The 13,136-nt window shown below is 36.2% G+C and overlaps 1 protein-coding gene across 6 annotated transcripts in view; it reads right to left on the bottom strand.

The window, feature by feature from the left end:
• Tp63 (tumor protein p63) overlaps window positions 1-13,136 on the bottom strand; it is a 212,560-nt gene that overhangs the window by 150,175 nt on the left and 49,249 nt on the right. The window lies entirely within an intron of this gene.

Below are 13,136 nucleotides of genomic sequence, written 5' to 3'. Positions count from 1 at the left end.
TGAGAAGGCAGAACAAAAATGTGCCATCTACCCAAAGGATAGCCTTCATCAGGCAGAGAATCTGCTGTTGCTTTGATCTTAAGACTTTCTAGCCTCCAGCTCTGTGAGAAATAAAATTTTGCTGTTTACATCCACTCAAATTTTTGGTATTTGGTTACAACAGCCTGCACGAGCTAAGATACTTATCAATAACCCGGTAGCTCCCCTCAACAGTATTTTTCAAAAACATTTCTCCCAGATCAAAATAAATCTCTTTCCCCACATTCTCTTACTGAATTCTGCCTTGTGCAATAGTTAGTTGCTCATATGCTCATCTCCCTTCCTCATAGTTGGGGAAATAAGCTGTATCTTCTCCATCACTGTGCCTCAAAGTATGTGCTCAATAAAATACATATCAGTTCAAACTGTTCTATTTTCTTTCTCTAGACTTGAGAACTGAAAATCTCCAGAAAAAGAGAAACTCAAGATGTCTACCAGCCAGTTACTACTTGTCTTCCAGGGGCCTCCGGACTCTCTCTGGTTTGGTCCTTCATACCCTCCGCTCTTCCTCTGTCCATCTACCAATGACTACCCAATGTTACAGCTTCCTATTATGGAAGCTCCATCAGTCCACTTCTCTCTCCCTCTCTTCACTTCTTTAAGTAAAGGATCTGGCAATCCTTTACTTAAAACTTTACAAGACATATAACAGCAGTGTAAGAATCCAGCTGGTAGAAGATAATAAGAAGTGATAGACCTAATTGGGAAAAAAAAATTGTACCCATTTGAAGATAAACAGGTTATTTAATTTTTTGTTAGTGGCCAGCCCAAAGGATGGTGGGCTTCCAGTTAGCATGGTAGAACTTCAGTACAAGGCAACACTGAGTTTTGACAATCCACTAAACTTCTCCATTCTCTGTAACTTCCTTTTCATCTTTTCCCCTCTACCTGGAGTATCTCCATCTTTTCCTATTAAACTCCCCATCTTTCAAAGCCTGGAGCAATGTTACTTCCACCTTGAAATTTCCCTCATCCCTTCAGATGGACTTTGCATCCTCCCAACTCCTGTGTTCCAATTGCATCTTTTAAGCAACTCTAGTATGCCAATCCCCAGAGCTCCTCTCACTTTAGCTCTGATCCTGTATGTGAGCCCTGTCTTGATGTTGTCATTCTTTACTTCATCCAGCACGGGACCTTGCACAAAAAAATGCATAGCTTGTTGAATTAATTGCACACCCCTGTTCTACCTCTTCAGCAAAATAACAAATGGGCTCTTGACTCTAAATTTTACAAGAAAGTTTCTGAAAAGCTAACTCTGGATGAGAAAAGGCTCTGCTTCCAATGATTAACAGTCCCTCACTCAATTAGAAAAACAGTGGCAACACCCAGCTTTACCTCTGACAGCACATGACCCAGGCCGTGTTGCCCTGGCCATGGGCACTGTTACCAATGTCTCTACATGCTATTTCAAACTTCCAAAGACAGCAGAGAGGCATTACAATTGATGAAAACACTCTTGATATTGAACTTATTTATAGTTTTTGGAGGAGAGAGAGGCAGTTTGATGAGTGTGCTGTTAAAACTCTAGGAACTTGGCAGCAGCCAGCGTACAGGAATTCCCCCTGCTCTGCATTTTAACACTGCTGTGATTTGTAGACATCACTATTTAATGAAGCACACAGCTGTGCAAGAAGAGCAGGAGGCAGGGTTTGGCAATTAAGAGCCAGCAGGAAATCTGGCAATCCTTGTCATCTGGAATTTCCCTAACTCTGTCAAGTCACCCCTCCTTCCATGGCCCTCCTCAACCTTCAGGCACTCTCTGAGAAGACCATTTTAATAAAACACATAACTGAGCCGAGAGATTGCAGAATAACTCCTTCCCTTTATCTCATCTTTAGCAAGTGTATTTTTGTAAGTCCAAGAACTAGAGTTGGACAAACCAGCAGGATAAAATAAGAAATGATCCAAATCTTCAGCTAAAATGGTAATGGAAACATTGAGGGAAGCTAAAAAAGAAATTTCTTTGGTGAATGTTATAAATTATGTCTTTTAATTAAATTAGCCCTGCCCTTTCCTATTTTAGCTGCAAACAGAAGTTTCCAAAGCAGTGATCTGAAAGCTGAGAGAGTTTCTGGCGTCCTGTAAAGTTGAAATTTGTAGCTGAGTTCGAATCCTAGCTTAGGAACCTATTGAGTCTGAGAACTGGGCAAGTTATTTTAGCTTCTTTGAGCTATATTTTCCTCTTTCACCCCATGGAGATAATAGCATCTGCTCCATAGGCTTATTAGGAAGATCCCCTCAAAAAGTATATTTAGAAAGGACACTCAATTAAAATATATTTTTTCCTCTTTCTTTCCTCTCCCCACTCCTTCTCCCAACACATACACAGATCTTCATGACTTAATTGTATAAGTCTAGTAAAAAATAAGCTGCTTTTGAAAACATAATAGATTCAAATAAGTATTTGACAACTGGGGTGTCACATGGCACATTGGTTTTGATATTACAGAGAAAATGATATAATTACAGTATCTTGATTTCAAATAATTCAAAGCATTTATTGATACATGTATACATACTTAAACCTTTCCAGAATATACTTATAAAACATAAACATGGTAAAAGGTGTCTGTATTGTGGATAGAGGAAATGGGAACAAAGGTTAAGCTGTATGACCCACGCCTCCAAGGAGAGCTAGGACCCCGAGTTCTGCAATCCCTTAGAGTAGCCTTCCCATGTTAAACTGTCTCACACCTGTGCCTTCTCTTGAGGGTTATAAGTCATAAACAGGACTAATGATCCATGGGACCATTTATTAGACAGCATAAATTTTAAAAGCAATTCTAATTCAGTTTAATAAAAGCAGGAAAACATCATAATAATTATAAAAGCAAATTTCAAATCATACCAAAAGAGAAATGTAATAGTTTATTTGATATCATATTATCCTTGTTGTCAATAAAGCTTAGTATTAATTACTGAGTATTAATTGGTAAGTGAAAAAAATCCACATTGCAGCTGACATACACTTAAATGATGTAGAAGATAAATAATATAACCAAATATGTATTAATAATTTACTTATTGAAAATGTTACATAGGCTAATAGGTTAAGTGAGGACAAATATGAAAGAAAAAGAGATGAATCTACATTACCACATAGGGAAAGTTAAGATATATTATAGTAACTTACATTTCAGATATATAAGAGGATTACTTTTTGTAGGGACCATGAGAAAATAAACAGGCACTCTAAAAATTTCTTAAACAACATAATGGTTCTTAACACTACTGTTCTATTGGTGTCTCTGAACCATGGAGCAATGTGTGGGGATAAAGAAGTCTACGAAGAGTAATCATATTTTAGGAATTATAGAAAGTAAAAGTTCTCCTTCTTTTGCATATTATATTATTTTCTAGAAGTTTAGGCATGTTCATTGTTGAGTATAGTAAAATAGCAGATGATAAAAGAGTGCCAAGCAGCCTGGGGTGTTTAAGCCCATGATATATCTTTTTTAAACACATATATTCATGCTCCCCTCCATAATCTGTTCATGTGTGATCAGCAAACATGCATCATTGGCTCAATTTATGCAAGGCACAATAAGACACATCGGCATGCTATTTCTCAACGAGGATATGCCATTTGTGTTCTTCCCTAGAAATTAGATTTATCCAGGCCAGAGAAGAAGAAATTTATCAACTAAACTGAATGTCATTGTATTCACCAGAATTTAGATTTTGGAATAAAACATCAAATGACAGAACCAAAAATCAGGTGCAGTTAATGAACTAAGGAAAAATAGATTGTGTTTTTTTTTATACTTTGTTTCAAAAAATAACAGGTTGGTTTCCTTAAGTGAATATATTTCTCATGACAACTACAACTGGCAGAGAAAATGTTTGCTGTAAGCAGTTCCAAATTTGAAGTTAAAAGATAAGTACATATAGCTATTTGGATTCAATGTTAGTAAACACTTTTTAAGCTCTGGATATTGTCAAGGCTGCTTTAGGATTCTTTTTCAATCTGCTGATCCAGATCTTGAAAGCAACTCAGCAGCTTAAGCAAATAAAGAAGAAATAACAAAAGAAATAATAGATGAGCCTGAAATGGAATAAAATGCAATGGAACAAAATGGAATAGATCACATCCCACTGTATATAATATGGAAAGCAATGTTTAAAAAACTTGCTGTTTAATTTGTAAAGATAGATATTTGTGTGTGTGTGTATGTGTGTGTGTGTGTGTGTGCGCACAGTGCACACAAGCTACATAAGCAGCATCTTCATTATAGCTAGTGGTCAAAAATTTTAAAAAGCCACTCTAAATAATAGTTAAATTGACTTTTTTTTTTTTTGGTCCTGGGAATTAAACTCAGAGGCACTTGACCACTGAGCCACATCCCAAGCCCTATTTTGTATTTTATTTAGAGACAGGGTCTCACTGAGTTGCTTCCTGCCTTGCTTTTGGTGAGGCTGGCTTTGAACTTATAATCCTCCTGCCTCAGCCTTCCAAGCCACTGTGATTACAGCCACTGTGCACCACTACATCCTTTAAATCCACATATAAATGTAAATAAGTTTACATAAGTAAAATATTTACAGTTCTAAATATGGGTTCTAAATTTTCCTTACAAACTTATAATTTATTATACTAGTGGTAATAATAATAACAACAACAACAACAACAACAACATTTATAATACTATTATGCTTTTTAAAGTAATCATTTTCTAGGATAATGATCTAAAGTTTTAATTAGTGGTATTCTACTTAGTAAGGTTATATCATGAAATATGTAAAAGAATGAAAATTTGATTATGCTATAGCTATAAATATATAGCCTCTGACACAGCAAACCTATGTCTAGAATTATCACTAAAGTAAATTTTTAAAAAACAAAAATCACAAATGTACATAGATGGTGACTGTAGATTTTTTTTAATAATAGTAAAAATATGTAACACCTAAAAGTGAACATAAAATATTGGTTTTAGTAAATCCCGGCAAATCTACATAATACAATGTTATTAAAGTGATCACACTGTCGCACATTTAAAAAATGCATATAGAATAAATTTAAGAAATATTATTTTATCTGTGCTGTGATTACATATATGTAAATATTATGCAGGCATCTAGTTAGATTTTTGAAAGGGCATAGGAAAATAGAAATGTTTAATTTCAGTTATAAAACTAACAGATGCTTTTTAAAAGATAATATTTTTAGATAACGTTATCATAAAATAGTATTATAAAACATGATCATATGGTTCTAAATGCAATCAATGTTGAGAACAATTATCAACAAAACTAAAATGCTGAATCTGCACACATACTACAGAAATCTTACGTGAGCTAGTAATAATGCTTTCAAACCACCAAAACAAAATAAAGTAAAATCTACTATACAGTGTGGGAGTCTTTTTATACATTAAATAAATTACATGTAAGAGGTTGAGGATGGTTCCTCCTCAGTTCTGGATGCCTATTTGGTTTTCCATTGAAATAGCAGGAGTGTAGTGTCTGAACTGCTTCTACATTAAGTTATGTTGCAAGACTTCTCTCTGGTCCTTATCTACCAAGGCTGGTGATAACCTGTGTTTTTTGGTCTTACAGAGTTTTGTCTTTCACCTGACTGATACGTAGGAGCTAGCTAATTCTGATTTATTGGTGTTGGATGGAGAATAGGTACCCCAGTGTCAGATGTATAGTTGAATGTCACAAGATGCTAAGAGCTCACTGGCAGACAAGAGGAATGGTCTCCAGTACAGGGAAAAGCAGAATTAAGAACTAGGGTCTGCCAATCCATTTTTTTTTTCTCTCTCTCTCTCACACACACCTACCCCCCCACACATCATATATAAAACTGTATATAAAATATATACATAAATATATATTTTTTGTGCAAGATAATGGTTGACATAATTGTCATTCTGTGTGCTATTTATAAGGATGAGGGGACTGATGAGCTAAAGCAAAGCAGCATTTGTGAAATATTACAATGTGACATGGTGGGAGAGGTCCATGCCCTGGTGGACATTATATTTGGAGTAGCAATACAGAATTAATAAATTATTTTTTAGTTCTGTAAGTCACAATAATCTTAGCCTTCCATTTGGATGTCTGAAGACCCTAAAGTGTCATTGCTATTGTTTAAAAAAGTGGTAGTATTATTGATTCATGGGTATTTTCTCCCTAATATGAGCAATTTAAGGAGGCAGTTGTATCTTTTCAGGTCTAAACCAGTGGTCTTTTCTACTTTTTGACATACAAAAAATCTGGATAATCCAATTTATTCCCAAGAGGATTTTTCTTCTATACATCTTGAAAGCAACAGATCCCATTTTGATTTTCCAAATGCAAATTTGTATATTATAAAGCACATGTTTTTAAAAACTCCACATGCTCTTCCACCTCCTAAAGGTTCTGGTTTAACTTGGGAAAGAGAGACTGCCCGCTCCAGGAAAGAAAGGTGGCAATGAGCTAAGGTATCATAATTCATGTAGAAAGGACTTGTAGCAGATATCACCAACCATATCTAAGAATGAACAACACTGAAACTTAAAAGACAGAAGAGACAACATGATCACCATTTTTATGTGATCTAGTCATTTATTCTATAGCAACATCTTTTAAAATTACATGTATGTTTAAATATTTCCAATCATCTCACTGAACTATATTAGTCATCTCAGTGTTCCATCTTTAGATTCATATGGGAGGGTGGGGAGAAGGGGTGTGTCTGAGTATGAATACATTTATTTAACTCCCTGGATGCATGTTAGAATCAATTGAAAAGCTGTAAATTTTTTTTTTTTTTTAACCAGGGCCAGGCTGCAACCCATACTCATTAATTCAGAATATTGAGGGGTTGGGTTAGAACATCAATATTTATCACAAACTCCCTGCGTGATTTCTAATGTGTAATCAAGAGTGAAACTCCCAGGTTAGCAGATTGTAGAATGTTAAGATAGAAGAGGAGCCTTAGAGATAAGCTTGTCCAGTGCCTTTTCCTCTGTTTCTTTCTTTCTTTTTTTTTTAATCTATCCCCATCAAGATCATCGGCCAGGATTTTATTCATTTAAGCTGTATTTGTTTCTTAGTAAAATTTATTGGAAGCAAAATCTTAAAAGTAAGGGGAAGAAAGATGAAAAACACAGGACAACTCTCTCTTTTCCTTAATAAGAAAACCAAGACTCACATAGTGACATTTCTTTGCTCAAGGATTCCATGTCAGAACAAAAGTAAGTCCTTGCTTTCTTTTTTTTTTTTAAAGAGAGAGATAGAGAGAGAGAGAATTTCAGTATTTATTTTTCAGTTTTGGGCGGACACAACATCTTTGTTTGTATGTGGTGCTGAGGATAGAACCCGGGCCACACGCATGCCAGGCGAGCACACTACCGCTTGAGCCACATCCCCAGCCCCAGTCCTTGCTTTCTATATTCCTTATATTCACTCCTAGCAGTGCCTTGATATTTCTGGTCTGTAAAAATATGTAGCAATTCATAAATTCAACTACTTTGCAGCGAGGATGCCACCTATGTGGTCATGATATTCCTAATACAGATTAGGATTTTACAGTATGGAATAATTTTATGGAATAACTTGGTATTTGACATAATATTAATTATTTGAAGGTGTATATATTGCACACTGAATAGAATTAATGTTCCAAACATCAGTCAAGATAGATGACTTACATCTACATAATTTCATTTTTACCTGCTATATAATCCTTAAACACACACACACGCACACACACACACACACACACAGTTTTAAATGCTTTTGTTGTTGCTGGTTCTATCTATTTATTTATTTATTTTGGTGTTGGGGATTGAACCCTGGCCTTTGGACTAACCACCGACTCTACCCTTGAGCTACATACAAGTCCTAAACAAATTTTTATTAGTTTTATACATGACAGTAGAAAGCTCTTTGATTTATTGTACACAAATGGAGCAGAATTTCTCACTTCTTTAGTTGTACATGAAGTAGAGTCACTCCATTCATGCAATCATACATATACCTAGAGTAATGACCTCCATCTCACTACATCTCATTCCATTGTCTTTCCTTCCTCTTTGCCCCCATTCCCCCATTTGTCCAATCCACTTATCCCATGCCCCCCCCCCATATGGATAAGCATCCACTTATCAGAGAAAACATTCACCTCCTGTTTTTTTGTGTTTGGCTTATTTAGCTTAGCATGATATTCTCCAGCTCCATCCATTTACCTGCAAATGTCATCATTTTATTATCTTTTAATACTGAGTAATATTCTATTGTGTATATGCACCAGAGTTTCTTTATTCATTCATCTATTAAAGGGTGTCTAGGTTGCTTCCACAGTTTAGCTATTGTGAATTGTGCTGCTATAAACATTGAAGTGGTTGTGTTACTGTAGTATGCTGTTCTTAAGTCTTTAAAGTATAGACCGAGGAGTGGGATAGCTGGGTCAAATGGTGGTTTCATTCCAAGTTTTCTAAGGAATCTCCATATTGCTTTCCAGATTGGTTGAACAAATTTGAAGTCCCACCAGCAATGTATGAGTGTGCCTTTCCCCCACATCCTCACCAACATTTATTGTTGTGTGTATGTTTGATAACTGCTATTCTGACTGGCATGAGAGGAAATCTTAGAGTAGTTTTGATTTGCATTTCTCTAATTACTAGAGATGTTGAACATTTTTTCATATATTTGTTAACTGAATGTATGTATATCTTCTTCTGAGAAGTGTCTGTTCAGCTCCTTAGCCCATTTATTGATTGGGTTATTTGGTTTTTTTTATGTTAAGTTTTTTGAATTACTTATATATACTGGAGATTAGTGCTCTATCTGACATGTGTGTGGCAAAAATTTGCTCCCAAAAAGGGGGCCCTCTGTTCACTTCATTGATTGTTTCTTTTGATGAGCAGCTACAAGTCCTAAACTTTTCAAAGAATAAAATATCTGCTACTGTGAGATCATTTTCTTGAGAAATTCAGATTATAAGATAGTCTTTTTTGGTTTGCTTTTGGTTCACAGATACTCACCACTTACCACGTTATGCTAAACACTGTGCTTTATCTCATTTAACCTTACACTAATCCTGCAAACAAGGTTTTATTATTATCCTCATTTATCACTTAAGGAAGCTGAGGCTCAGGCTGGCTTGCCTGAAGGACACATCTGGTAAGAGAAGCTGAGACATAACTCATTCTGATAGAAAAGTCCAAGCTTTTGTGCCTATGTTATCAGCTTTCCAAAAAGATAGGGCATTGAAAAGCCCAAGCTACTAATCACTAAATCAAATTTGTAATGATAACAATAAGTATAAAAATGGAAAGTACTTGAGGGCAGTCATATTTCTTGGAAAATATAGTTTAAAAATCACAGTATTTTACAAATATTTTGAACACTAGATTACTATGACTTTTATACTTTTCCTCTAAGGAGAAGTGATAAGCCACTCCTAGGAAATCTTTTTTTGCTAGTTGGCTGGATTTATCAGATTTTATGAAACTTCTAATGGCAAGGGAATTTAGCATTTTTTATTTATTTTATACTTTCAAACCTTTCTATAATTTTTTTGTGTGTGTGTTTTCTAGTTGTCCCCACCATTTTGTTTAACTCTAAGAAAACAAAATTTGGGGAGAGTTCCAAATGTGTGGGAAGTTACATAAAATACTAAGTGATAAATGCAAAGTGATACACACTACTCATACAGTCAAGGAATATTTATCAAGAGTCTGTTCTGTGCTATGAAAAAACAGAGCCTCAGAAAAAAAATAAGGTCTTGTTCTTCCTTGGACTTGCAGCCTTGTGAGGCAGGACAGACTTGGGTCAAGCACAGTAATTACTATCATGAAATTCATGAAGAAAAGAACAGAGGGTACAATGAAAGTATGGGTTAGGGGGGCTGATATCAGGTACATTTCCCTGAGAGGCAGACATTTAAACTGAGAGCTGAATAACAGGTAGATGTTATCTAACTATCAGACTCTCCAGAAAGCTGAAGGAACCACTTGTAAGTTATGGGTGGCTTCACAAGGGAAGTAATGGAAATTGAGGTTTGCAAAGACAATTCAATATTATCGTGCAGAGAACCAGAAAAAGAACATTTGGCAAAGAAAAATAACACCAGCCAATCTGACCTCACCACTTAATCTTTTAAGTCAGAGCAGGACAGACACCCCATGAGGCACCCTACATGCACAGACACATGCACCAAAGGACTCTTTTGCCACCACTGTGACTTTTATCATCCAGCCAACTGCACAGAACTGGAATGAAGTGTAAGGAAAATCAAGATGGTAGTTGGAAAGGGGATGAATATAGGTTGGTTGTCCAAACGTGAACGCAGAGAAATGTTCTCTGGGAGAGTTAACGACAAAATGCCTTTTATTCACAGTAATGTGTGGTCCTTTGCAGTGGATGGATTTTTATTACAGATCTGGACTCTATCTCAGTGACTGCACTTCCTCCTTCAGAGGTGGGGAGGACCAGGGCGGGAGAGGCTTTTGTTCTGGCTCAGTTTTCCCAACAGCTCATCTTGGGACTCTGGGTAAGTCCTGACCTTTTTTTCTGGGCTTCTATTGCCTTCTTAGAGAAAAAGATAAAGTATCAGAGTTAAACATTCCCTTGTCCAGCAATGACAATGCAGGATCAAAATATGGAGTGTTACTGTACCTCCTGCCTGTTTGTTTTAGGATTTAAGGATCTGGATTTGGAAAACTACTTTTATGTAAAATCTGAAAAACCTGCCCCTCTTCACCTTTTCTCTTAAGCCCATCACATGCAAACCCTAATGCACTGGCAGTTGGTTGCCATTTCTTTTACTTTCATTTAGACAAACCTTCTGGTTGAGTAGTCATAACATGGCATCAGTGACAAGGGCTTAAGAACATGGGGTGGGCTTTGGGTCCCACCAGCGAGTTGGGAAAAAATGACTTAGCCTCATCAAAACTTGTTTTCCTCATCTACAAAATGGAAATGATAATGACACCTATTGTATACATCTCTGGAGGAACACATGTGATATAATGCACGTGAAGTACAGAGTATGATGCCTGGCAAGCATTATCCAAGTCAGTGCCTAGCAGCTGTCTTAAGGATGTAATTTATTAGCTTCCTGCTATTTATACATGCTTCATTTCCAATAATATCAGTAACAGTTTAAGATAGGAATTATTTCAGAAACTTTACAGAAAAGAAAAATGAACATTAGAGAGCTTTCCCAAGATTACTTTGGAAAAACAGAGCTTAAGACTCAAATTCAAGTCTGTGTTTTGTGGTTCACTGAGTCCCCATATTATTACCTTGTTAAAGACAGTGTGGTGGACATAGTAACCTTCTGCACTGTTCAGCTGTGGCTTTCTCCTTTGGCTCTTTCCTGTGGCATCTGCCCTGCTCATCACACCCTTGGCAGGGCCCCCACTGGTTGCCTTGGGACCAAGGCAGGGTAGAAAGCTTTGTGGAATGCACTGTCAGAGTCCTACTTAACTTCTGAATGAGTAAAGAATTTCAGGCCTTAGGGAAGAGGCGACTTACCAATCAAACTTCCCCTTCTACAAGTCAAGAAACAATGGAGAGATAATCTATGACAGCCAGCAAAAGCTCCCTAATGCCCTCAAGTTCCAGAGAGGCCCCTGGAGGGTTTCAAATCTGAATCATTTTGGCTTACAAGGAAGTTGGTTTCAAATGAACCTTTGGAAAGTTGAGATTCATTCAATAAATCTTCCCCACAGTTTCTTTCTGATGTTTCACATTCAGTTAAAACCTTTAATTCCCCCTGGGAAGCTACTAAAACAACAAGAACCCACTGGAAGCTTAGTGAATAACCCACTAATGTAGTTCCAGAACCAAGGAACCCCCAAAGGCCAATTCAGCAGGACCAGTGTCAAGCATAGGCCCTTCGGTGCTAATTTGAGGAGTTCTTTGGCCAATCCAATACTATTAGGGAGGCCCCAGGTCTCCTCCAAATAATGCACTTGTCCTCAAAAATTTCAAACTTGCAAGAAAGGCACGCACTTAAATCTATTAATCTATTAAGGCTAAATTGTGCACATGGTATTCATCTACATAGGAAAAGAAGAAAAAGGAGGAAGAACTAGAAACAAATTGGAAGTACTTCAGATTCATGGGTGATTCAAGTAATATTCATGAAAACAACTGAGTGTCAGGCATTATTGCCCCTGATTTCACAAAACCAGAGTACAGAGACAATGAGTAAGCCATCCAGGATCACTTAACTAGTAAATGACAGAAAAGGGTATGAATTCTGTATGCAAGTTCAAGTCTAGGTCTCTTTCTACAGGACCTGCTGAATCTATGAAATTTTTGCTTCCATTTTCTGTGGAGTGAATATTATCCAAATCATTTCTGTTTTACATTCCTCTCACATTTCTGGTGAGCTTAAAGGTGGTATACATCCTTAAGTTACTGCCAATCAGTTCTCACTTACCCTTATCTCCAGGTTCCTAAAAGGTGGTTGCTAATACTCAGTTGGACTTTTGTCTTCTGACTGCTCATTCATGTGGGGTACACCTCACTTACATTTCTACTCTATTAGTACTCTTTCCATCTATTATGGTCCTTAAGAACACTAAAAAGAAGCATTTTTATAACCTTTATATCTTCACAATTATGCTATACATAACTGGTGAGGAGCAACAAGTGGAATGGTATCTTCGAAATACGAGGGTTTTGTTCAAATGTAATGCAATAATAGGAATAGCAATGATAGAAATAAAAATAATATTCAATAACATTGAAGCTGATTCTGTACTAGACTCAAAATAGTTTCATATATATTTCAATAATATTTATTATTTAATATATATTTTCATATATATTAAATAATAAATATTATTTAATATTTATTAACCATGAAACAGGCATAATTTATTTTCTTCTTTTTCAAATTAGGAAACTGAGACCTAAAATGTTTTTATAACTTACCCTAAGGAGCCAATAAGCTAGCAGCAGAAGGATGCTTTAAACCTGACAATTTTCAAGGTCTCTTGTTATTCAAACTCCTTCATCATAAGCCATGGAAATAGAAGAGTCCCAAATTTCATCTTGTCACTATAAGTAACCAATTCCAATTCCTAGCTTCAAAGTCATTTATTTTAGAAAATGTGGAAACCAATATTACTTACCCCTTCAGAAAT

Source organism: Marmota marmota, unplaced genomic scaffold (genome assembly GCF_001458135.2).
Source record: "Marmota marmota marmota unplaced genomic scaffold, marMar, whole genome shotgun sequence".
Classification (NCBI taxonomy): domain Eukaryota; kingdom Metazoa; phylum Chordata; class Mammalia; order Rodentia; family Sciuridae; genus Marmota; species Marmota marmota.
The sequence above is the reverse complement of the archived record's forward strand: the minus strand, read 5'-3'. Positions and strand labels throughout refer to the sequence as shown.